General features: G+C 49.7%; 1 protein-coding gene across 19 annotated transcripts in view; it reads right to left on the bottom strand.

The window, feature by feature from the left end:
* The window catches only part of EPB41L1 (erythrocyte membrane protein band 4.1 like 1), a 143,070-nt gene that overhangs the window by 61,653 nt on the left and 58,440 nt on the right, over positions 1 to 22,977 (bottom strand). For 16 of the 19 annotated variants that reach the window (XM_064382370.1, XM_064382376.1, XM_064382385.1 and 13 more), the window contains exon 1: positions 18,249 to 18,405. The exons of 2 other annotated variants lie outside the window; for them this stretch is intronic. The gene's annotated coding sequence lies outside the window, so the exon portion shown is untranslated. Of the gene's footprint in view, positions 1 to 18,248; positions 18,406 to 22,977 lie in introns of those variants that run through there. One more of the 19 variants, XM_064382365.1, reaches the window with a different exon arrangement.

Here is a 22,977-nt window from a genome sequence, read left to right as displayed (position 1 = left end):
TCAGGAGGCTGAAGCAAGAGAATCGCTTGAACCCAGGAGGCAGAGGTTGCAGTGAGCCACTGCACTCCAGCCTGTGTGACAGAGCGAGACTCCATCTCAAAATAAAATAAAATATAAATAAATAAATAAATAAAATACACATATGTATTTTTTAATTCACAAGTTAGCTTTTTAAAAAGGTTCGGTAGGGGAGGGAGCATCAAATGCAACCATTCTTGCCCCCAATCAACAGAGCCTCAAAAAAAAACTTTAAAGCTAAAACCAGGAAAATAGAGAGAAATGAGCAGGAAAGCAGGAACCCTCCCCCTGAGTCCAGGCCCTTCCTCTAAATCTATCATATTACATGAGAGAGATTCAGGCTAGACCTGGCAGGCCCTCTCCCCTGCACCATCCATTGTGGGAGGACTCTGATAGACCAACAGACAGACAAGACAGACAGACAGACAAGACAGACAGACAGACAGACAGACAGACAGACAAGACAGACAGACAGACAGACAGACAAAGACAGACAGACAGACAGACATAGCATCCACTCTGGGCTAGCCAGTGCTCCAGGTCCCCTGCCCCACACTTCCTTTTCATTTTTCAGTTTTTCTCCCTGCATCTCAATGGGCATCAGCCCGGCCCAAAGCCAAGAGCACTGGACAGAAAGCCAGGGACCCTGAGCACCCCAAGCACCCCACTCAGCCACAGGAGAGCTCCGGGGCCCTGAATATCCTCAGCCCCACCACAGAGTGGATGACAGGGGAAAGGCTTTGTAGGCTGAAGCTTAGAGTACAAATGATAGGGTTTGCTGATATTAATGCTGCTATTAAGAAGTAAGAGGAGGAAGAAGGGAAGGCCTGGGTCCCCATTGCCTCCTCCCCACCCAGAAATGCTTTCCACTCAAGCCACTACTCTATGCTTTATGGGGATAACTTAAAGCCATAGCTGGATAAAGGCTTTCTGTCACATATGGGACAATGTGTGCTGACTCCAGGCCAGGATACAAAGCAATGAGAGCTGCTCCAGGGGAGCACGCAGCCTTGGAAGTGTCCACGTGATACCTGTGTGCCAGGCTCAGGATCTTTTCTGAGCCTGCACTTAAGGATACTGGTCATGTCAGATAAGGCCGATAGGCAAGAACCCTTAAAATAACTGCCTGCTTAATTTTGCTTACAAATTTAAAAAAAGCATCCACAGATTCATCTGTGTGTTTTCTGCTGTGAGATGCAGAATCTACATGACCCCTCGTGGGCCCAGGCAGCCGGGAGACACTTCCACTCCTCCCTTTCAGATGGCCTCAATCTGATTTCAGCTCATACTCTCGGAACTTTTCCCGAGCCTGAGGGTTCTTGAAATAGCCAGGAAAGCAACCTTAAATAAATATCCCAGTCCTCCTCTGCCTGGGTCTCCAGCAGATCCTGCTGGCAGCAAACGCTTGGCGCTCCCAGAACCACAGAGGAGTTGGATGCTTTTGAGATAATTCACTCTACTCCTCTTCCTTTACAGGTGAGACCCCTTTACAGTCGAGCAAAAAAGATTTAAGTGATGGTCATTTCCTCAGACAGGTTTCCCCGGTTCCTCCACCCACTCTCCTCCCTCCCCAGCCCCTGGAAATCCCAGATCCTAACTCTAGGTCTGCTTTCTCTCCACTGTACTTGGCTAACTCAAGCAAACCCCAAAAGAACCCCCAAAGGAGAAAGCACTCAAGCTCAGGCTGAATGCCAAGGATGCAGCAGGAGCCACCTCTGCATTCCATGGCCAGAGACTAGTGAGATAAATGATAGCTCATCCACTCTACAGAGTTAAAAAAAAAAAAATGTAAACAATCATGGAAAATATTTTAGTAAAAAAGCATGATACACAACAGTTTGTGTATCATGTCAACAGATTGACCCTATTTTAATGAATACACATGCACAGATATGGAAAATTCAGCAAAGCATTAACCATAGTTATTTCTGGGTGGCAGGAAGACAGATTATTATTTTTTCTTCTTTCTGTTTAACTGTACTTCTTGGTTTTGCTACTATACTTGGAGATTCCTTGAATGGGTTTAAGTGAGAGGTCAAAAAAGAAATGTTTCTCATGCACGTGGCTTGGTATGACAGTATGAGAAAGAGAAAAGGTCTGTTTAAACCTTTTAAAAATTTATAAATCAAAAATAACATCTTTTTTAAAAAATCTAGGATGAAATCTTAATTTCACAAATCCAAGGACAACAGCATGGTACTCTCACTAGGCCACAGAAAGGGAGCTGAGGGCCTGGCCTGGCTTCTAACATAGCCCGCCATGTGGGCATGGTTCCCTCCAGGCCCAGGTGGGAAGACTGATGGAGACTGCTGTTCAGCTAGGCCAGGCCAGGCATCGTAGTGGCCCCTGGAGTGAAGCACGTGCTGCTTCTCTAGGAGCTGGCTGCAATGTGGGAGGAGGATGCTCACCCAGGAAATGGCTAAACACTCCGGAAGGAGACGATCTAGATTTGTCATGTATGTTTCAGCCTCTCAGCAGAGTCTGGGGACCTGGTGATCTGGACTGTAGCCTGGAGTTCCCAAAGGATGCTTCTAGGGTGGGGAGTGAATGTGGAATTCGGTGTTGAAAAAGGGAGCCATTTAGACAGGAGATGCAGGGAGGGCATCTGAGCTGAGTCACCATGTGGGCAGATGCCCAGAGATGGGAACAAGGGGACTAGACAGGGGACAGACAGGAGACCTTGACATTCTGGCACTTCAGAGTGAGAAGCCTATAAAGGTGAGCACCGGCCAGGCATGGTGGCTCATGCCTGTAATCCCAGCACTTTGAGAGGCAGAGGTGGGAGGATCATGAGGTCAGGAGATCAAGACCATCCAGGCCAACATGGTGAATACAAAAAATTAGCCAGGCATGATGGCGCATGCCTGTAGTCCCAGCTACTCAGGAGACTGAGGCAGGGGAATTGCTTGAACCCGGGCAGCGGAGGTTGCAGTGACCCTAGATCAGGCCACTGAACTCCAGCTTAGTGACAGAGGAAGACTCTGTCTCAAAAAAAAAGGAGGGGAGGGTAAGCACCAAACAGCCTGGAAGGAGAGACTGGTTGGAGCTCAGGAGGAGTGACAGGGCTGGGAGGGTGCAGGCAGCCTTGCAAGAGTCAGGAGCATCTCTGTGCCGGAGAAGGATGGGATTCCCATCACTGAGTGCTGCTGCCAGCCAGGCCCACGGCTAGAGACTTCACACAGTCATTCATGGACCTCTTGCAGGGAGGTAGGGTAGGCAGCCCTGTGGCTCAGTGGTTCATAGGACAGGCTTTGGAGTCAGGCAGACCCAGACCCAAAGCCTAGTGTCAATGCTTGCTCACTCTGTGACCCTGGACAAGTGACTTCACTTTTCTGAGCCTAAGTTGCGTCTTCTATAAAACAGAGACACTCCTCCCTCCCTCTCAGGACACTGAAGGAGAGTTAGGAAAATAACAGAGAAAGCAGTTAGCATGGTATGCACCCAATAAAACAAGCCTGAGAGGTAGGGACTATAATTACCAGCAGTAATGGGAAGCTACAGTGAGGAGGAGCCTGAGAACGGGAATTCAGAAGCATCCACCCACAACGAATGGAGAAAGAGATGTTTCTAAGAGACAGAGGCCAGCAGGGCCAGACTGATGACACTAACATATGAAAGGCCTAATGCACAGGATTAGAAAAGAGAAAGGTCAGTCAGAGAAGTAAATGCTGACAGCGCCCGTACTTGCTCTCTGGGGGAAAGGGGCTCAGTGAGGCCAGGGATGCTCGCTTGGGCTGAGCTGGGGCTGGCCCAGCAGGCTGTCAGCATCTGACAATCTTCAACATGGCAACCACCCTCTGGCTCCTCTAGCTCACCTTCCAGGGGCACTCAGCAGCCTTCTCATCTGTGGCTCTTTATCCGGGTGGCCTGCAGGGAGAGGGTGTCCTAGCCCAGATGAGGCAATATCCACTCAGCCTGGCAGTAAATCATGCCTTAAAAATGAATCAACTGGTATCTGCTTTATACATCAGGCCCTCTAGCAAGGGTTAGCATGAGTCAGCACCTCTGAGTCCAGTAATTTGGATTTGCTCTTTTTCTCCATCACTATTGCAACTGCCTAAATCTAAGCCACTATTAGCTTGTTCCAGGACAGCTGCCCCAGCCTGTTTCATGGTCTCCCTGTGACCACTTGGGCCCTCCTAGACTTTATTATCCACAAAGCAGCCATGAGAAACTTTCAAAATTCTCAATGAAAACCCTCTTTAATTTTTTTTACTTTATATTTATTTATTTATTTTATTTTTCAAATTTTTTTTAGAGTTTCGCTCTTGGTGCCCAGGCTGGAGTGCAATGGCGTGATCTTGGCTCACCGCAACCTCTGCCTCCTGGGTTCAAGCAATTCTCCTGCTTCAGTCTCCCAAGTAGCTGGAATTACAGGCATGTGCTACCACACCTGGCTAATTTTTGTACTTTTAGTAGAGACAGGGTTTCTCCATGTTGGCCAGGCTGGTCTTGAACTCCCAACCTCAAGTGATCTGCCCACCTCAGCCTCCCAAAGTGCCATGAGTCACAGCACCTGGCCCATCCTCTTTATTTTTTTAGTTTTGAAAATGGAGTCTCACTCCATGGCCCAGGCTGGAGTGCAGTGGTGTGATTTCAGCTCACTGCAACCTTCACCTCCTAGGTTCAAGCGATTCTCCTGCCTCAGTCTCCCAAGTAGCTGGAACTACAGGCACCCGCCACCACACCCAGCTAATTTTTGTATTTTAGTAGAGATGGGGTTTCACCATGTTGCCCAGGGTGGTCTTGAACTCCTGAGCTCAGGCAATCTGCCTGACTCAGCCTCCCAAAGTGCTGGGATTACAGGCAAGAGCCACCGCGCCCGGCCAGATGCCCTCTTTAAAACCCCCAAGGCCCTCCCATTAAAATAAAACACAAACTCCTTATCAATGCTACAGGCCTCTGTATATGGCTGTTGCCCATCTTTTCAGCATCAGCTCCCACCATTACTGGTCCCCTGTTGCCTCCCCACGCTGCCACCATTACCATGAGCCTGTCACATTGGCTTTCCGTCTGTTCTTCTACTGTGCCAGGCATTGGGGCTTTGTCCTTAATGCCTGTCTGTAATGTTCCCTCTGCATGGATAGCTTGGCAGCTCCCACCTTCAGATCATGAATCTGTGTGCCTCTTGACCACCCTGTCTAATTTATTTAAGTCTCTTCCCCTATTTTTTTGGTTACAGCATGCCAGATTGCTTTTGTTTTTGTTTCATTTTGCCATTTTAACCATTGTTAAGGGTAACAATTCAGAGGCATTAATTACATTCACAATGTTATGCAAAAATCACCACTATCCATTTCCAAAAATTCTTATCACCCCAAACAGAATCTTTGAATCCATTAAGCAAGCATGCTGGGTTGGGTGACTGGTTTTCTTTCTTTTTTTTTTTTTTGTCTTTTTAGAGATAGTCTTGCTCTGCCACGCAGATTGGAGAGTAGTGGCATGATTTCGGCTCACTGCAACCTCCGCCTCCCAGGTTCAAGCAATTGTCCTGCCTCAGCCTCCCCAGTAGCTGGGACTACAGGCGCATGCAGCCACCTGCAGCTAATTTTTGGATTTTAGTAGAGATGGGGTTTCACCGTGTTGCCCAGGATGGTCTCAAACTCCTGAGCTCAGGCAGTCCATTCTCCTTGGCCTTCCAAAGTGCTAGGATTACAGGCGTGAGCCACTATGCCTAGCTGGGTGGTTGGTTTTCATAGTAATTATCACAAACTGAACTTCTCTCATCGATTTAAATCAATCGATTATTTTTTTAATACAAACAAGCAATTCTCCTGCCTCAGCCTCCCAAGTAGCTGGGATTACAGGCACGTGCCACCATGTCTGGCTAATTTTTATATTTTTTTCTAGAAACAAGGTTTCACCATGTTGGCTAGGCTGGTCTTGAACTCCTGGCCTCAAGTGATTCGCCTGCCTTGGCCTCCCAAAGTGCCAGAGTGAGGCAGAAGAATTGCTTATTTCTTTTTATCCCTCCTTCAAAAATAAACTCCATAAAGATAAGAATTTTGTCTCATTAGCCATTATCCCCAGGGCTCAGCGCAGTTCTTGATAAATAACAACATTATCATTTGTAGTCTGCTATTTGCCTGGCACTGATCTGAGTACTTTACATCAATGAACTCACTTCATCTTCAAAATAACCTGTAATAGGTTATAGATACTCTTATTATCCCCATTTTACAAAAGAAGAAACTGAAGCAGAGAAGTTAAGAAACTGGCCCCAGGTCACACAGCTAGTAAACAGAAGTGCCAGAACTCACATTCAGCAGATTTGGCATCAGATGGTTGGGTAGATGGATAAAAGGTTGAACACATGGATGACTGATGGATAGAACACAAACAGACAATTTCTACTCTACCCAAATGGGCTAGAGACCTGGGCTGCATTCACCTTGGGAGCCTTTGTGGCTACCAGCCAGCCAGCCTCTCCTGATGATTTGTTAATCTCAACCCCTGATTTTTCCATCCAAAGTCCTGATGTTATTCTCCTTATTTTACTAATGAGGATGCACAGACTCAAAGAGGCCAACGGATTTGCCCAAGGTCATAAGGCTATGCCAGGCATCTCTGACTCCAGAGTTCTTCCCACTGTATGGCATTCCAACAACCTCAGGGGGCTCAGGCTGTACTGATTTCTTCCAGGGCTGGAGCTGGCTAAAGAAAGACCTCCCACCATTGAAGAAGAAATATATCAAAAGAGCTGAACTCAGAATCAGGACCACTGCTGCCTTGCTTCCACTTCTGATCTGATCGGCTTTGGGCAAGTCACTTCTTCTTTCCTCTTTCCTTTCCTTTTCCCTCCCTCCCTCCTTCCCTCTCTCTCTCTCTCTCTTTCTTTCTTTTGAGATGGAGTCTCACTGTCACCTAGGCTGGAGTGCAGTGGCACAATCTTGGCTCACTGCAACCTCTGCCTCTCTGGTTCAAATGATTCTCCTCCTGCCTCAGCCTCCAGAGTAGCTGTGATTACAGGTGCCTGCCACCATGCCCAGCTATTTTTGTATTTCTAGAGAGACAGGACTTCACCATGTTGGTCCGGCCGGTCTTGAAATCTTGACCTCAGGTTATACACCCACCTTGTCCTCCCAAAGTACGGGGATTACAGGCATGAGCCACCGTGCCCAGCTACTTTCTCTTTCTGAGCATCAGTTTCCTCATTTGTCAAACAGGGATGAGAGCCCGTGTCCTCCACATCAGAAGGCGGCCATGGAGATCAAGGCCATTACAGAGAATGGAAGGACTTTGAGATACAAAAGTTAATGTCCTGGGCTGGGCATGGTGGCTCACACCTGTAATCCCTGCACTTTGGGAGGCCGAGGCAGGTGGATCACTTGAGGCCAGAAATTCAAGACCAGCCTGGCCAACATGGTGAAACCTCATTTCTATAAAAAATACAAAAATTAGCCAGGCATGGTGGCATGCACCCGTAATCCCAGCTACTCGGGAGGCCAAGGCAGAAGAATCACTTGAACCTGGGAGGCAGAGGATGCAGTGAGCCAAGATCACACCACTGCACTCCAGCCTGGGCAACAGAGCAAGATTCTGTCTCAAAAATAAATAAATTTTAAAAAACTTAACGTCCTGCTGGATACAGAGGAGAGTATGTTATAGATGCTTATGACATGTACACAAGAAGCTTGTTTTTGTATGCATAGGCACAGCAGTGAAACAACATGAGAACATACACAACCACATGTATCACAGCAAGGCTGTCTCTTCTAAATCCTGCACACTGATGACACTGAAGACTGTTGTCCAGGTTTTCTTAGGAATTCTGAGCCAGGTGAGAGAAGAGATGGGGGGCAGGGGAGGGAGGAGACATCAAAACACCAAGAGACTGCCAGACAGAAAAAACTCTTTTGTTTTGAATGATTTATTTTTTCTTTTTGAGATGGAGTCTTGCACTGTCACTCAGGCTGGAGTGCAGTGACGAGATCTCAGCTTACTGCAACTTCTGCCTCCCGGGTTCCAGTGATTCTCCTGCCTCCCAAGTAGCTGGGATTACAGATGCACACCACCATACCCAGCTAATTTTTTGTATTTTTAGTACAGACGGGGTTTCACTATGTTGGCCAGGCTGGTATTGAACTCCTGACCTCGTAATTCGCCCTCCTCAGCCTCCCAAAGTGCTGGGATTACAGGTGTGAGCCACTGTGCCCGGCCTTGAATGATGTTTTCAAAAACCAGTTACTAAGACAACTCTTTCTTTCTGGGAAATCAGGGGACACGTCTCCCCCATCTCCCTACAACTACCACCTGGGTTGTTAGTCTCCATTTGCACTCCCAGATCCACGGCCTGCTTGAAGAAGCAGGAGGCTGACCCATTGGACTGTCCCTTGACTGCTGGCTGCTGGTTCCATTTGGCCAATAGAAGGCACTGGCAGAGGCTGGGCACAGTGGCTCACACCTGTAATCCCAGCACTTTGGGTGGCCAGATGACTTGGGGTCAGGACTTTGAGACGGGCCTGGCCAACATGGTGAAACCCTGTCTCTAATAAAAATAGAAAAATTAGCCAGGTGTGGTGGCACACACCTATAGTCCCAGCTACCAGGAGGCTGAGGCAGACCTGGGAGTGGGAGGTTGCAGTGAGCCAAGATCATGCTACTGCACTCAGGCCTGGGAGACAGAGTGAGACTCCATCTTAAAAAAAAAAAAGGCACTGGCAGGAAGTCAGAAGGCAGAAGGAGAAAGATCCTGGGTATACCTTTCCCAATTTCTCTCCCTGTGGTCCTGGTGGTGGCTGAGCCCTCTGTGACAGCTCCCTGCCCACCCTTACCCATCACAGAACTCAGGTAACGCCACCACCTCCTGCTCATTCAGGCTAAGAGCTGGTAACATCTGCTGTCACTGTGAGTTTGCAGGTGCCTCAGCATCCCTTGTGGGTTCCCCTCACACTGCTCACACCTTTATTAACATCTCCTCAGAGGAAGCATCTGAGTGGAATTCTGTTTCCTGTCAGAATCTGACTGATCCACCACCTGATGCTCATTGAGGATGAGGGGAGCCTGGGAAGAGGCAGAAGAGGCTAGGAAGTCAAGGAAGGCAAAGGAACCATGAGCAAGCCCCTAACCTCTTTGTGCCTCAGTTTCTTCATCTGTAAAGTCATGATGATAATCTTGCCTACCTCACAGGCTTACTGTGAAAATGGAATCAGATCATGCCTGTAAAACACTAAACACGTGCCAAAATATTAGAAATATTTGCTCCAGAAATATTAGCTATTCTCCAATTAAGTCCAAAGACTAAAATGCTAACAATAGCATTTCCTTAGAGAAGGAAAAAGAGGCCTTTTTCTCTGTATTTTTCAATTTTCTACTACAAACATGCATTACTTTGGAAGTCAGAAAGGAAAAAAGAATTACAGCCAAAAAAAAAAAAAAAACCAGAAAGGGTGCCTATTAGGACTTATTCTTTCTCTCACTTGCTAGAGATGATGTGACTTCCCAAGGGTATTTCCCCAGTAGGGCACACTCCCTTCCCTGAGCGATAGTGCCTGCATGGACATGAATGAAAGAAGGGGAGAGTACAGGCTGAGAGAGCCACCTCTGAGGCCTCAGACCACCTTCACAGCCAGGACTGAAGGATCAAAGAGGGAGCTGGGTCTGTGGTCATGCTGTCTGGTGCTCAGGTTTGTACATGGCAGTGGGGAGATGACAATTTGTCAGAGGCTTGTGGTACCCACGGACACCACTTCAAATTAAACCAAACAACCTGAGAGGCCACCCCCCATCAGCCTTAGCTTCTTGCCCAAAAGCTTCACGGCACTGGGGAGCCTCAGGCTGATGTGCAGTGGTGGGCCGGGGACCATGTGACAGCACAGAACTGCAGAGTGACAGCATCAAAAAGGAGAAATGCGTCCCACCTGGCCCATGCTGATGATGGTACAGGAGGCAGACCGAGACCTCCCGCTAGCAGGGTATCCTTTGAGAGCCACACAGCATGCTGGCTGTCTTCGGGGCTTTATCTCATTTGAGCTGGATGAGGGCCACACGGAGTAGGTAGGCTTAAATAAGCCTACCTTATTTAAGCCAAGGCCATGTGGCTAATCAGTTCCAAGGAGAACCAGGACTAGGACTCAGGTGGGCTGGCTCACATCCAGTGCTCTCCCCGCTCAATGCTGCTACATCCCATGACCTCCAGCTTGCTGTATACCATGTAACCAAAGCTACTGTTGCTCTGGATATAGAAATAATAACAGCAGTATCAGTCCCTCCCATGTGCAGGGCACTCTACAATTTAAAGGATCTTTTTATAATTATCATTTTGCTTGGATCTCACCAATTAGCTATTGTTGAGAGTGGGCAAGAAATAGCAATTATGGACATGGGCTTATGAGTCAGAGTTGGAATCCTGATGCCACAGCCTTGGTGACCTTGGGCAGGTTACTTAACCTCTATGGAGAAGAATATCCCCTGCACCTCTCCAAGGTGTATAGTGAGAATTAAAGGAGATAGGCAGGGTGTGGTGGCTCACGCCTGTAATCCCAGCACTTTGGAAGGCTGAGGTGCAAGGATTGCTTGAGCTCAGGAGTTTGAGACCAGTCTGGGCAGCAGAGCAAGACACTGTCTTTACCCTGTGCCCCCTCAATATTAGTCGGGCATGGTGGGGTACACCTGTAGTCCCAGCTATTCATGAGGCTGAGGCAGGAGGATCACTAGACCCTGGGAGTTTGAGGTCACAATGAGCTATGACTATGCCACTGTACTCCAGCCTGGGTGACAGAGTGAGAGCCTATCATTCTTTTTTTTTTTTTTGAGATGGAATTTCGGTCTTGTTGCCCAGGCTGGGGTGCAATGGTGCAATCTCGGCTCACTGCAACCTCTACCTTCCAGGTTCAAGTGATTCTCCTGCCTCAGCCTCCTCAGTAGCTGGCATTACAGGCATTCATCACCATGCCCAGATAATTTTTTGTATTTTTAGTAGAGACGGGGTTTTTCCTGGTTGGTCAAGCTAGTCTCAAACTCCCTATCTCACGTGATCCACCCGCCTTGGCCTCCCGAAGTGCTAGGATTACAGGCGTGAGCCACTGCACCCGGCCAAGAGCCTGTCTTTAAAAAAACAAGAATAATGGCTGGGCTCGGTGGCTCACGCTTGTAATCCCAGCACTTTGGGAGGCCAAGGTAGGCAGATTACTGAGGTCAGGAGTTTGAGACCAGCCTGGCGAACATGGTAAAATCTTGTCTCTACTAAAAATACAAAAATTAGCCAGGCATGGTGGTGTGTGCCTGTAATCCCAGCTACTTGGGAGGCCAGGGCAGGAAAATTGCTTGAACCCTGGAGGCGGAGGTTGTGGTAAGCTGAGATCATAGCACTGCACTCCATCCTGGGTGACAAAGCAAGACTCCACCTCAAAAAAAAATCCAAGAATAAAAAAATAATAAAAAAGAGAAAACCAGGTAATGTGCATGAAGCTTGCTCTAGCACAGTATTTAACATATAATAGATAGTCAGTGGCAGCAATGGCTCTGATCACCACCAGACAGATGGACAAACTGAGGTGCAAAAAAGGTAAAAAGCTTGTCTAAGGATGCTCTGGGTGTGGCCAGCAGCACAGCCCAAGCAGCAGCTTACAGCATCCTAAGAGAATTTGAAAATTTCCTAGGAGAGCTGCATACTGGGTGGGTAAAAGAAGGGGTCTCCCTGGGACATCACCACCTTTTGAGGGTGACAGAGAGAGGCCTCTTCCAAGACCAGTCCCCTCAGGCTCCAGTGAGGAGAGGAGGGAACGGGAGAAGGGAGAAGCAGCAGACCTTTGAGGGCAACTCTCACGGTCTCATGGTTTCTGACTCTTTCTCTCACTTGATTTTCATTAATTGTCTAAACGCTGTTAGAGTTCATTGTCAGTGTTACTTAAAATACTGTAAAATTGGGCACAATGTCAAATGTCAATCCACAGGGGGCTGGCCAAATTAGCTAGGGTTTATCCATGAAAAAATGAATTATAAAAGTATTACATACCTACTGCAAAAAGTTGTAAGATAGATTTTATATCTACTGACATGAAAAGATGTCAATGTGAAAAATGCAAGTTGTAAAACAATAATGCAATGTATGATCCCACTCTGGTTTGTATGTTTATGTTGGTATAGAAAAGATCCTAGAAGAATACACACTGTGCTGTTATTAGCTACAACTGGAGAGTGAGATTTGCTTGGGGATCTAAGGGGAGAATACAGTTTTTGTCTGTGACGGAGTCTCACTCTGTCGCCCAGGCTGGAGTGTGATGGTGTGATCTTGGTTCACCACATTGCAATCTCTGCCTCCCCAGTTCAAGTAATTCTCTTGCCTCAGCCTCCTGAGTAGCTGGGATTACAGGCACCTGCCACCACACTCAGCTAATTTTTTGTATTTTTAATAGAGATGGAGTTTCACCATGTTGGTCAGGCTGGTCTTGAACTCCTGACCTCAGGTGATCCACCCGCTTTGGCCTCCCAAAGTGCTGGGATTACAGGTGTGAGCCACTGTGCCTAGCCTACACTTCTGAATTATTAGGATTTTTCACAAATTTCTTTTGTAATAAATAATTAAAGAAAAAATAAATACATCAGTAAAGAAAGATTTGTTTTTCTGTTTTATTTACTTCCCATATGCTTGCTGTTACTCCATTTTCTGCCTGTTTTCTTCCAATCTGTATCTATGTTCATACCTAATTTTATACCACTTTAATATGAATACTCATAATTTTATGGGTCTTTTTTCCCATTAAACATTAATTGTAGCCGGGCGCAGTGGCTCATGCCTGTAATCCCAGCACTTTGGGAGGCCAAAGAGGGTGGATCACTTGAGGGCAGATCACCTCAAGTCAGGAGTTCAAGACTAGCCTGACCAAAATGGAGAAACCCCGTCTCTATGAGAAAATGAAAAATTAGCTAGGTGTGGTGGTGCATGCCTATAATACCATCTACTCAGAAGGGTGAGGCAGAAGAATCACTTGAACCTGGAAGGTAGAGGTTGCAGTGAACTGAGATCATGCCATTGTACTCCAGCCTAGGCAACAAGAGCGAAACTCTGTCTCCAAAAAAAAAAAAAAGAGTGGGGGTGGAGGCAACAAGAGCAAAACTCTGTTTCAAAAAAAAATTAATTGTATCAGACAGTTAATGACATCACATATGACATTATCATCTCCACTAACATTCATGGATACTTTACTATGTGCTAGTTACCATACCAAGATTTTTACATGCCTTAACTTATTTACTCTTGATGACAACCCTAAAAGCAGGTACTTGGACTATCCACATTACAGCTGGGTAAATTGAGGTTTAGAAAGATTAATTCACTTGCCAATGTCACAGCAAGTAAAAACAGAAACAAGACCTACACCCTGTTCTATGCAAGTCCCAAGTCCTCACTGGGAACCTCTCTGTCCTACTCCCCTGGAAGATAGTGAGTGGTGAGAGAGAAGAATGTGGGAAGTAGCAAATAGCAAGAATATGGCAGGTACTATGTCTTACGACTTGTGTGACCTTAATCAAGTCACTTCCCCTCTTGATGAGTTCACTCATTCTTTCATTGGACAAGCATTTGCAAACCACTGAGCAACATGCTGTGACTAAACAATGAATAAAATGTGAACTCTGCCTTCAAGGAGACTGGAGTCTAGCTTCATTCTCTTCACACACAGGGATACAGCCCTGGCCCCACCTCTGTCGAAAGGCAGCCATGAGCACAAAATGAATCAAGGATGCAAAAGAGCTTTACAATTGTACAGCTCCATCCACTGCAAACAGTTTTTCTGTGGCTGTTCACCACTGCATATTATTTAATCCAGTGGATGTTCCAAAGCATTCTCCATCCTCTTCCTATTGTTGGGCACTTAGTCCCAATTTGCTGCTATTATAGAGGAAGCTCTGATGGGGATTTATTCAAAAGAAATAATTCAAAAGAAAAACAGGCCAGATGCGCAAAAAAAGATGCTGCCCAATCTTCCAGATGACTGAAGGGAGACCAGCCCTTCTTCTCACACTCACCAGGCCTCAGAAGGAATTCCTGACCCCTGTGGCCTTACCCACTCCAAGCTCCTCCTTCTCCAAACTGGCCACCCACTACTGGAGAAACACCTTAGTGAGTGCCAATCTTGCTCCCTCCCCAGCCCTCCAGGTGCCCACAGTTAAGGTTTCTCCCTGTAAGGTCACAGTCCATCCTCTCCTGTACAAAGGGACCTTCCCAAAACACAGTTCTGACATGCTCCTCAGCAGACCAAAATCCTGCAAAGGTTCCTAGAGCCTTCAGGCTCAAGTCAAGTTGAAACACCTTGGCTTGACATTTAAGAGAGACAGAACGGGGAGAGAAGTCATGTTTACTGAGTTCCTGCAATGTGTTAGCATTACACTTAGGTGCTTTATGTAACAACCACGACGTGGTCCCTATGAGACAGGCATGTTTATCTACATTTTACAAATGAGGAAACTGAGGCGCGGGCCAGCTGAGTGACGTGCTCAAGGCCACATGGCTAGTACAAGGCAGTACTGTGACTAGAGCCTATGTCTGGTGGATTCCAGAGCGTCATCAAAAACCCAAATACAAGCTGACTTTCTGAGTCACCTCCCAGCTCACACCCTGCCACACACACTATCTGTCCCGCGCACACCAGCCCACCCACTCTTCTTCAGAGGCATTCCTATTTCCTTCCCCTCTGACCTGGGGAAGTGAGTGCCCCTCCCCCTTCAACCATTGATATCCAACTTGGCCTTCAGGGCCCAGCTCAAAGGCCCCCCCTCTTCTTGAAGCCTTCCCTGAGCACCAAAATAGGAATCTATGCAGAGCATATGCCATGGCACATTCTTTACTTTCAAAGTGTCATGTCTGCATCTCTCCCAGCTAGATCGGGAGGCCTTTGAGGAGAGGGATACATCTGACTAAGTGACTATTTCAGCTTGAACAAAACAGAGTATGGCCTCTGAGAAACTACAGGCATGGCCCTCAGGAACATGGCTCTAACCTGCACTGCCTAGGTTTGAATCCTGATGCCCCAACAACCAAGCTGTTTGACCTTGAACAACTGTGTAAGCCGCAGCTCCCTCAATCTTTAAAATGGGAAGAATAATAACTCCTATACCTCATCTACACCTCATAGGGCTTTCTGAAAAACGTATGAGTTCTACAAGGAAGCCCTTAAAACTGGGCTTGGCATATAATAAATGCTCAATAAATGTTAGCTGTTACTATTCTGATCCACAAGCCTCCAGCCCACAAAGGAAGCAGTGCCAGCCTGCTCCACCCCCACCCATCCACCCAGGCTCAGCTCCCTGCCCACAGGGCCTCCTCAGCCCAGTCCCCACTGGGGCCTCGGGATGTGTCCAGGGCCAGCCCATATCCCCTAAAAGCCAATGGGAGCAGAGAGTCTGGTGCTTCCTCACTTCTGGGGGATCCTGGCCAGGAAGCAGAAGGCCAAGGCTGATCCTTCCCTGAGAGCTCCTAGTCAGTACCGATCTGCCCCTATCCCTTAGGACCATAGTAATATTCAGCCCACAAAGCCACCTTGCCTCGCCAGACACACACACACACCTCTCCACCTGGACCGGCCTTGGCCTACCAAGGAATTGCCTGGTTCTGCTGGACACCAGGCTGGTATTTCCAGACACTGCCCCCAGTAAATGTCATGGTAGAAAGAAGGACTCTGGACTCAGACTGCCCCACATGTGCCAGCTGTGTAACTTTAGGCAGGTGATATAACCTCTTGAAGCCTCAGTTTCTCCTCTGTAAAAAGTAGATAATTAATCATACCTATCTGATAGGGATACTGTGAAATCACTCAAAGCACTTCTTGCAGTACATGGTTTACAGTAAGTGTTCAATAAATGCCGTCGTTTTGATTGTGTAATCATTGGTACTACTCTCCAGGCATTCCTCCCCCACCCTGCCACTAGCATTTTTTTTTTTTTTTTTTTTTTTGAGACAGAGTCTTGCTCTGTCACCCAGGTTGGAGTGCAGTGGTGTGATCTCGGCTCACTGCATCCTCTACCTCCCGAGTTCAAGCAATTCTCCTGCTTCAGCCTCCCAAGTAGCTGGGACTACAGGCACACATCACCACGACCAGCTAATGTTTGTATTTTTAGTAGAGACGGGGTTTCACCATGTTGGACAGCATAGTCTTGATCTCTTGACCTTGTGATCCGCCTGCCTTGGCCTCCCAAAGTGCTGGGATTACAGGCAAGCACCACTGCACCCAGCCGAGGTGACGATCCCCTTTTAACAAATGGGACAGGGAAGCCCAGAAAGGGGCCCTTAGAGAAGTCTGGGCTGGTGCTAAAAGCACTTCCCACGGCAGCCTCAAGTCAGAAAACCCTCTCTGTTGCCCCCTGGAGGCTCAGGCCAGAACATCCCTGGGCATCTGCCATCCTCTCAGCTCTATGCACTTCCAAGAGGGTCCAGGGCCACTGGCGGCCCTTTCTCTCAGCCCTGGCCTCTCCTGCTCATCTATTGAGGGTAAGGGTTGGAGGCCAACATAAGGCCCTTCCTAAGGGGTCAGGTAGCCTCAGGCTCCAGGCTACAATGCCTAGCCCCTGGCAGAGTCTTGTCTATGGCACAGCGACCGCAGCAGGGAAGCTGGCATCTGGGCTGCAAGAGCTCCAGAGCAAGAGCTGGAAGACCTGGGTACATTAGTGCTGACTCTCCCACTCAGCTGCTTTGTGACCTTGGCCAAGTCACTCTTCCTCTCTAGGCCCCATTCAACCTTTCAATATCGGCTAAGTGAGGACTACCTGACCAAGCATTGTTTTCATGCAGGGTTCTATGGAAGAAGCTCTTCAAGGAGCTCACAGGGCTGAGCCCAGGGGGACTGTCACATAGCCCAGGAAGGCTTTTAATAGGAACAATGCCCTCTGCACTGATCTCTTCCAGGACTGGCTTGAGGTGCCCCTGAAATCCCAGGGACCATGCTCTGCATGCCACAAATACTGTGCCTAGGCTGCCAGGCAGGTATGACCTCAGGCTGGCCAGGAGAAGCCAGCTCCATCCCTGCACAGAGCTGGCAGAGCCTCCCTGGGCCACGGTGGCTCACAGAGGAGGCTGGCACAGGCTGCCTCTGCCGCAGGCTCCATCTGGAGGAATGGGTAGGCAGACAGGCACACAGCTGTCTCTATTCTCCACACCCTTGCCCAGGACAGGAGGCACTGGGTCTTCCAGGAGCTGCTGAGGGCACCATCCAGGCCCCAGATCCCGAGCTGGCCCAACTGCTCCTGATTCTGGAAGGCTCCTAATGCTGGGGGTGGGGGCACGGGGATGGGAATGGAGCCAAGCTTCTGGACCCCGCACAGCCCTGGAGAGGTCCTAAATCCGGCCGTCTCACATTCCCACCTTTGGGTGCAGAGGAGGTGCTATGCGGATCCAGAAGTGAATGTGGGAACACGTGGTACTCTCTCCCCCACCAATGCATCCTCAGAGCTCCGAGGGAAAAGCAACAACTATGGCTGGCAGCTGAGGGAGACACCAGCAACCCCAGAACTCCCTCTTGGTCCTTGTCTGGCCTTCAAGGTCCCCATGGACCACTCTGAGCCATATAGGTCTGCCGGTCCATGGCCTCTGAACCCAGTAAGTACCCCAGTGACTGTAGACATTGCCCCCACCATGCCTATCCCTGAGACCCCAGCCTCTTGGGCCCTTGGACCTCCCCAAGTGTGAAGGTGCCAGACGCAAGTGGGACACACAAGTCCTCTCCCTTTGATTAGGGGACAGTCGCTGGCCAGGACAATGCCAGGCCAGAGCCACAGAAGTCCTAGAGCTAAGATCCCTGCTAGCAGCTCTGAGGGACTTGGAAGAGAGACTGGATGGAGGCAAGGCAAGCCTACAGCGGGGAAGGGTCCCTAACCAGACAGTGAGGACAGATGAGGGAGGGCAAGAGCTCGCCAGCATCCCAGGCTCCAGCCAAGAGCTCCTTTGCAGCATCTGAAGCCGGAGAAATCCAGAGAGCCCTTGGCCTCCGGAGGCGGTAGCAGGAGTGCTCTCCGAGAAGAGAGTGGGCCAGTCGGTGGGAGCCCAGCACCCACGCACCGCTCCTCCTACAGCAGGACCAGCCCCCCGCAGCCTCCTGATCCTCTCTCCAGGCCTTGGGGGAGGTTGCCGGCCAGGAGGTGGGGAGGAACTGAGAGACCCTCCCCCACACTGGCCAGGGGACCAACAGCCAGAAAACTCAGTTCCCGGTCTCACCCCCATTCCCCCCAGGGCTGGAGGCTAGGCCTAGATGTTGCAAGTCCCCGGCCCCCAGAGCCACCTGATTCCCCCACGTGCCTACCTGGGCCCAGGGGTCCCCATCTCTGGCAGGTTGGGCGAGGGGCGGCCCCCTCGGCTCCTCTGGCCAGCAGGCCGCGGGGCGGGGCGGCGCGGGGTCGCCACGGGCTCTGCGGAGCAGCCTGTTCCGCGACACCCCCGCCCGCTGATGGATGCTGACTGCAGCGGCGGCGGCGGCGGCAGCGGCGGCTCGGCGTGCGCCGGGGGCTGGGCACGGTGCCCACAGCCCCGGGCCTGGCGCCCGACGCGCGGCCAGCCCCCGCTCCGGCCTCGGAGCCCAGCCCAGGGGTGGCCGCTGCTCGCGCCTGCCTCCCAGCTCGCGGCGGCCCAGCCCCTGCCTCCGCCTCCTCTCTGCCCGTCTCCTCTCCCCCCGCCCTCTCTCTCAGGCTCCCAGGCCACCTCCTCCGGATCCCTGACACACAGGCAGTTCCCAGACCACTGCGGGACTGTGCTGCAGGAGGCCCCTCGAGTGCCCCGGCTGCCCCCGCCCTGGTCCCAGACAGCCCCGGGCCTCCTCGCTCTCGCCAAGTCCTCTTGGGGGGCTCAGCAGCGAGAGAGGGAGGGGGAGGACAGAAGAAGGGGGATGGATCCCTGACTCAGAAGGGGTGACTCAGCCTCAGTGGGCCTCCCATCCCACCGGAGCTGGATCCCCTCACCACCCCTGCAGCGCAGCGCAGCGCATGGCAGAACCCACCTGGGACTCTGCGTCCTTACCCACCGGGAGGAGGTATTGCAACTGTCTCCTGGGAATCCTCTGTGCCTCTGAGTGTGTCTAGAGGGTGTCTGTGTATACATTTGTCCACATGTGCCTTGGTGACAATGACAGTAAGTGTAACAGTGAGTCCGGGGACCTACTGGGGACGGGGCTTGTGTACAGGCGGGCTTGCTGTATGTGTGTGAGCACGGGCTGAGTGCACACCAGAGCTCCAGGAAGGGGCAGGGGTGGCCAAGCGGCCTGTGGCAGAGATCATCACTCAAAACCTAGCTAAGCCCTGCTCCTTCCCTCCGGGAGCACTGTTACAGGCTCAAAAACCAGTTCAGCCACTGTGGCACCTCCACTTCACACAATCCAAAGGTGGAGACCACAAGTCACAGAGGACTCTGGGAGGCAGAGGGCCTGGGTTCCAGTCCAGCTCTGCCACTGGCTCAGCAAGTACCCTTGGGCAAGTTGCTCCCATGCTGTGGGCCTCATTTGCAGATGAAGACAGGGCTGGACATTCCTATCTCTAGCGTCCCTAGTTCATGGGGAAGGCATGGAGAGAATGGCAGGTAACCACAGCATGATCTCCAAAGATTTCTGTCCATGGGTCCACTGCAATCCATATGACCACGACCCCCCAGTCACCACCCCTACCCCCAGGCATTCACAACTATTCATTCATTCTCCATATCACTCCTGAGCACCTACCATGTGCGGGCCATGGTTCTCCTTACTACAGAATTCACTGCCCTGGGAAGCACAGAGGCCCTGAGATGGGAAGCAGCCCTGAGGTGAGCTGAGCCCTCCATTCTTCTCTGCTGCGATTCCCTCAGTATCAGCCTCACCAGTGGGCTCTCCATCTCTGTGTGTCACACACCACAGGACCAGGCACCTCCTTCCCCCAACTCCTTCCTCCCAGTGTGCAGCTCCATCATGGTGACCTTTTACCCTGGGTCCTCATATGCACTCTAGGGCCTCCAGAGAATGAGGCTAGGCTCTCTCCCCAGCACCCTTTAGAGAACTCAAGATACAACTGTGCCCCTTTGTGCCATGCCCAAAGCAAACCTTCTCTTCTCCAAGTTAAACCTCCATCAGGTGTCTCGAGACACAGCTTCCACTGTCGGCACTCCCCCTGCTCACCAGGCTCAGGAGTGGATGAAAAGCAGAGAGCAGAATGAAGCCAGCTCCTCCCAGTCCCAGAGAACATGCTCACCCTCCAGACAGAAGGTGGGAAGACAGACAAATCTGTCCAGGCTGACTGACAGAAGGACCAGTGGCCTCCTTGGCAACCTTCTGTACAAATCCTGCCCTTTGCCTTTGGACTTTTCATCCCCCAGCCTTTCAAATTCACTTTTTCCCAGGAGCTCCCCAGGGAGTCTCACGCAGGCCCCTGGGGCTATGGCCTTGGGCAAGTCACTCTGCCACACAAGGTGCTATGTTTGAGTTGAGCTCACCACACATGTATTTAAAGAAATGAGTGAAAGGACCAGTAAAACTCAGGAGTTACACCAGATGAATTTATTGTTTCAGAGGCACAGCTGCTAAGAGATTCTTGACTGCCTGCCTTCAAATATTTTGATTCCAAATAGACTCAGTCTCCCCTGCTGGCTGAGCCTTCCCAGTCATGGGCTCCTGTGGGCAGGAGGCTCTGGGCTGCGTGGCTAAGGTCCTCTCTGTTCCTCTTAGTTCAACTCTCCTTCCCTGGCCCTCTCCCTTTCCTTCCTTCCCCCAGGCTGAAGCCCTCCCCACTCCTCCCCTGGGGCAGGGCCACGTTCCCACCCTCCTCAACCAGATGGAGCCTCTCACTTTCCCAGGAGAATCCAGGCTACACTCCAAAGACCAAGGCAGGAAGTTCCCAGACATCATTCTGCATTTATACCCAAAGGGCTCAATTCACGTCAGGTCAATGAGCCCACACAGAAAATGAGGCTGCTATTTTCATTATTTCGATGATTATTATTATTCACTAACATTTCTATTAGCACTTTCCAGTTTGCAAAGTACTTTTGTGTGTCATCTGCACAGCATCTTGTGTGATAATATCATCTCTCATCTTATAAATAGGCAGGCTGAGGCTCAGAGTGGGAGTGACTGTCCAAGGTTACCCTTGCACAGTAACGCTGGTTCCCTGGACTAGATACTTTCCACTTTACCCGACAGTAACCCTTTCCAGAAAAATCAGGCTGGAGGAAGCAGGAGAGACACTTAAGATCATATGGTCCCTATCAGTTGCAAATTACTACTCTAGTTACTTGACTGTTTTCATTCCCCTAGCAGGGAAACTGAGGCATGGGGATAGGACTCAACCCAGCCAGGACCAAGTCTCATGGAGAAAGAAAGAAAGAGGAGCCCATCCAACAAAGGGCAGGTTATTTGACATCTCTGAGCCTCAATTTTCTCACCTATAAAATGGGAGAATCCCTGCCCATGTCTGTCACTGGGCTGCTATAATGGGAAATCAGCAGATACTGGTAGAAGAGAAGGGACAGGACCCTCCATCCCCTCTCTGCTCTAAGAGGCAGGAGAAATTCTTTCCTCTTAAATTTTAACTGCAGGGAGCTTAATGGTGCAAAAGTCCAGGATACAGGAAAGTCAGGAGGAGGAGGGAAGTGATTTACTCCAGTGTCTGGGAAAGCAAGGGACACAGAGTCAGCCACAGCCCCCAAGGTCACTGCGGGGCAGAGACTCAACCAAACATATCAGTCAGGGCCCCTCTTATCTCCCTTTTATCTTTCCAAGGACAAAACCAAGGCCCTCAGCAAAGCAGTGACTTGCCAAGGTCACCCACAGGTAGTCAGTGGTCTCCTGACTCCCAGCCACAAGGGCCCTTGACTCCTGGGCAAGCAGGGTGGGGTGGGGAGCACTCCTGGCCCAAGGACTTAATCTTTCATTCAGCAAGCAGTAACGCTCACACCAAGCCAGGCCCTGGACACTGGGGAAGGCAGGAGGAATTGAATACAGCCTCTGCCCTTGAATTTGCAATCAATCCAGTGGAGGTACGTACCCCTGCACATCAGAGGGTACTAGAAAATTAACCACCACCATTTTCTGAGTACTTCCTCTGTTCCTGGCACTAGACACACATTCATTTGTTTAATCCTCAAAGCAATTCTTTGTTTAATCCTCAAAGCACTGAAATTATTAATCCCTTTCACAGCTGAAGTAACTGAGGCTCAGAAGGGTTAGCGACTTCCCAAAGTTCATCCAGCTAATAAATGGCAGGGCCAGAATATGACTGCCAGATCTGTCTGGTGCCAAACTCTGAGCTTCAACCTTTATAAACTCCCTGTCTTTAGGGCTGTGCTAACCAATATGGTAGCTACTAGCCCTATGGAGGACTTGAAATGTGGCTTGTGCAGATCAAAATGTGCTATATATGTAAAAACCAGATTTTGAAGATTTCATACCAAAAAGAAAAGGTAATATATCTCATTAATAATTTTTATACTGAAACGACATTATGACTGGGCATGGTGGCTCATGCCTGTAATCCCAGCACTTTGGGAGGCCAAGAGGGGCAGATCACCTGAGGTCAGGAGTTCAAGACCAGCCTGGCCAACATGGTGAAACCCCATCCCTACTAAAAATAGAAAAATTAGCCGGGCGTGGTGGCGCATGCCTGTAATCCCAGCTACTCGGGAGGCTGAGGTGGGAGAATCGCTTAAACTGAAGAGGCAGAGGTTGCAGTAAGCTGAGATCATGCTATTGCACTGTAACCTGGGGGACAAGAGCAAAACTCCATCTCAAAAAAAAAAAGTGACTTTATGAATGTACTAGGTTAAATTAAACAATCATTTGAATAATTTCATCTGTTTCTTTTAACTTTTTTAAAAAACGTGACTATTAAAAAATTTCAAATTGGGGGCCGGGCGCGGTGGCTCACGCCTATAATCCCAGCACTTTGGGAGGTCGAGGCAGGTGGATCACGAGGTCAAGAGATCGAGACCATCCTGGTCAACAAGGTGAAACCCCGTCTCTACTAAAAAATACAAAAATTAGCTGGGCATGGTGGCGCATGCCTGTAGTCCCAGCT

The sequence above is a fragment of the Aotus nancymaae genome, unplaced genomic scaffold (genome assembly GCF_030222135.1).
Source record: "Aotus nancymaae isolate 86718 unplaced genomic scaffold, 86718_ANA_hifiasm-v0.15.2.pri h1tg000029l, whole genome shotgun sequence".
NCBI lineage: Eukaryota > Metazoa > Chordata > Mammalia > Primates > Aotidae > Aotus > Aotus nancymaae.
This window is presented reverse-complemented; position numbering and strand designations above follow the sequence as displayed.